Source organism: Rhagoletis zephyria, unplaced genomic scaffold (genome assembly GCF_001687245.7).
Source record: "Rhagoletis zephyria isolate East Lansing unplaced genomic scaffold, Rhagoletis_zephyria_1.1 Rzeph_scaffold_01151, whole genome shotgun sequence".
NCBI lineage: Eukaryota > Metazoa > Arthropoda > Insecta > Diptera > Tephritidae > Rhagoletis > Rhagoletis zephyria.
In genome coordinates, this window is record NW_016158235.1 from 110,078 (window position 1) to 113,796 (window position 3,719).

The window sequence follows — 3,719 nt, forward strand, 5'->3', positions numbered from 1 at the left end:
CGCTCTTGTACTTAAGGCAGTCTAACGAGAATTGAATAATACCCTCTTCAAGACTTATTTTTCGAGCCCATGCTTGAAGGGTACTGATATGTGGCAGAGGATAGCCGTTCGCATATAAATGCCTATATGCTCTAGGTCTAGAGGAGTGCAAGCAAATTGCCGCTGATATGTCATTCCACTCCCAAAATACTTTTTTATCAGGGTAAGCGAGTTTTTTTTAAAAGCCCTTTAGTGAAATTTTTTTTAAAGGAGGCCCGTTTAATTGGGAGGTAAGATGCGCCATAGTGTCTTCCATTGTCTTAATTTTTTCATTAAGAAGGTATATTTCCGTTTTGAAACTACATTGTATGGAATCATTGGGCACGTTCAGAAGGCGCAACAGCTCAGTAACTGTTGCCATTGCACCTTCTGAACCCGTTGTTGTGTACTTCTGATCAACTGAACAGTTGCGTGTTAGATGGTCGTAATATTTTTCTGGTCATTTGAGACAACATGTTGTTGAGAGTTGAATTTGACAGCTAATGCATCAAGCCGTTCAGAAGACGCATAACGATCACTGATTTTTTTAGCAACGGTTGCGCTCAACTGCTGCGCCTTCTGAACCTACCCATTGCTGAATAAAAAATTAAAAAAACGTGTTGGTAAACAAATTCATGTACACATACATACGTATGTAAACATGTGTGTATATCAGTGTAAATCTAGGCACTGACGTGCATATGTGAGCATAATTTTGTAAGAAAGTACTTATTTCTTGCAGACTTATGGTCTGATTATGCATACTTCGCATAACTTCGCACAACTTCGCATAAACTTCAAACTGTACTTTGTATCTAATTTGTATGTATTCCATTACCCAGAAATTAGCAGAACTTTTAATAACTTAGCGACCTGTTGAGTTTAGATTTCGCATCACATTTTCTTAAGTTACAATTCTATTGCATTGGTACAAATGGTTGTGCGAAGTTATGCGAAGTATGCATAATCAGACCCTAACTCAGTTTGCGTCTGCGCATCAACAGATGATATTGTCACTTCTGACCTTCCGTGTGCTTCAGGCATTTCAGGCACAGGAACCTCCCAGGGCATGGCAACTGCAGCTGGGTATAAACGCATGCGTTTAAAAATATTTGCCTGCAATGGGCACGAAACAAAATCACTCGCGTTGAAATGATTTTCACAAATACGGGAAGAATCTTCTAATTGAACACCGCAGCTGGTCTCCCAACGAAGTCTTCTAACTTCGCAACGAGGCGCCTTAAAGTGTCGCACCACTTTAACGTCTTGGCTCTTGCCACACACAGCGCAACGCTCGTAGTTCCTGCTTCTTTTCATTTTTAACCGACTTCCAAAAAAGGAGGAGGTTATCAGTTCGTCGGAATATTCTTTTTTTTTTTATGTATGTCCACTTTGGACTAGGGATGTTGCGGATGTGAAATTTTAGACATCCGCGGATGCGAATATTTAACAGCTAACATCCGCGGATGCGGATGCGAATGCGGATGTCAAGTATTTTTAAAAACCAATTAGAATCTAGCGTAATGGTGAGATCGTTGTTTAAACAGCGCTTACACGCCAAACCAGATACATATGTCATGTTGTTTCAGAATTTGGCGAACCTGTGACTTTATCAGCACATTTCGATTCTCGTTTTTGTAATTCATTTTTAATACTTTCTTCTGCGACTGCATTGAAAAATTTGGGCTTATAGCGAGCTAAATAGGTGCATATGGAAAATAGATTATTATTTTTGAACAAAATTCTGTTTTCGAAATCGTGGCTGCCAGCCGAATCGGATCAGAATATTGTTATTTTTTTTTTTAAAGCACCACGTTTTTTATAAGCATTTGAATAACAAATAGTTACTTAATTCTTATCTAATTAAAGGTCAGACCTATAGCTTTTTAATTATTTGAGCATAGATTCTCTTTATAGCCAGACGTTGATCATTCCTACTGGAAATCCCTTACTCATTGACTTTAAATAGCAACGAAGCGACAGTTTTACCACAGAAGTTTTTAGCCAAGGATCCAATATATATCCCTATAAAAAAGTATTATCCAACAAGTAAACAAAACTACTGTTTTTAAAATTTTTGCTAAAAATAAATTCCCCAAAGTGCCTCATTTGAAATTATTCAAACGAATGTATGTAATAGGTGGCATAGGTGGGTACGTCTGACTCGCGAGTCATTTGTGTACGTATTGACTCGCCTTCGACTACACACAGTTGAATCATTCAGAGTCATGCAGGGAGTCATGTTGGTGTAACTAACACATATTTATTTTCACAAACACACCCGAACCGACTCACGAGTCAGACGCACCGTGTATGCCGCCTATAACATCAGAAGCAAATCACGAAAATTTTGTTAAGAATTACAGTGCACACTTTCTTCTTTTGTGTCTAGTAGTTTTTTTTTAAGATTGGTCCAAAAAAATCATAATAAAGAAAGAAACTAAAGCAGGTGTTTAAAGCACAGAAAAAAAATATTATTAAATGGACCATGTTCTCTTTGACGTACGTCAAAGGGCAAGTAGAAGTGGGAACTTTTATGGCTGCCCATTGATAGCTCGATTATATAGCTAAAGAAATAACATTTTGAAGACATTTTTATCAAATATATTGATATATATAACATTTGACCAGTTTTGTTACACAAATACTCCTACGACCACAGGCTAAAATATTGGCTACAATATGTAATTTTTTGTTTCGCCATATATGTATACGTTTTATAGGTCCACTTACAAAATATTCGCATTCGCAAAAGCTCCGCATTGATTATTGCGAATGCGAATGTTAAAATTAATGCGGAAGCTCCGCAGTTGCGAATGCGAATATTCGCAACAACCCTGCTATGGACCACGTCAACCGATTTCGATAATTCTTTTTACAATAGAAAGGTAGTGTCTAATAGGTGGTCCCATACTAATTTGGTTTAGATCCGATCATTGCATCATGATATATATATATATTTTTTTAAGTCGGTGTTTTTCCAAATATTACTTGTTGTATATTAATCTATAAATGGATGTGGTCGAAAAACAAAAAAATTTACACAATTCAAAACTTTTTCACAGCACGCAATTGTGTTTTTAATGAAAAATAGAAAATGCCGACTTGAAAAAGGTTAAAAGTTATTCATCATTTGACAATATAGTCGGTGTTCAAAAGAGGGAAATGTCAAAATCACTTCTACTTTGTTTATTATGCCTTGGGCAAGACTGTGGATCCATGATCTACATGTCAAATAAAAGTAAACTGCATAAAAAAATCGCTGTTACAAAGTTTTTTAAAATTTCTTACCAAATTTATCTAATTTTTCTGGGATACATGCCACATACAAAAAATTTGAATTTTTTGCCTTTTTTGACTTACCAGTATGGAAAAACTAAAACGTGGTGTTTCAGTTAAAGTGATGCGTAATGAGTTTAAATTAAACAAATCAACTGTTATCAGAATTAGTCAAAGTGAAAGCAAAAGTAAAGATAACAAGTAAGAAAGTCTAAGTTCGGGCGGAGCCGAACATTAAATACCCGGCGCAAGTATTAAATATATGTTTTTTCACCTTTCCGAAACCTTCCGCTAGATGGTGTATCAATTTTGAGTAAATTAGCGTCCTTCGATTTCGAAATATTGAAGTTTCAAGCATTTCTGAAATTTACCGTTATATGAGAAGCGGCCGTTATTTTAGTCCGATTTCAATAATTTTCAAC

At 36.1% G+C, this 3,719-nt stretch overlaps 1 long non-coding RNA gene across 1 annotated transcript in view; it reads left to right on the top strand.

Annotated features, from left to right (window-relative positions):
- The first annotated feature begins 655 nt into the window (after positions 1-655).
- Positions 656-3,719, top strand: part of LOC108362954 (uncharacterized) — a 20,961-nt gene continuing 17,897 nt past the window's right edge. Inside the window, exon 1 of the long non-coding RNA XR_001847538.1 lies at positions 656-669. This is a non-coding gene — a long non-coding RNA (uncharacterized LOC108362954). The remainder of the gene's footprint in view (positions 670-3,719) is intronic.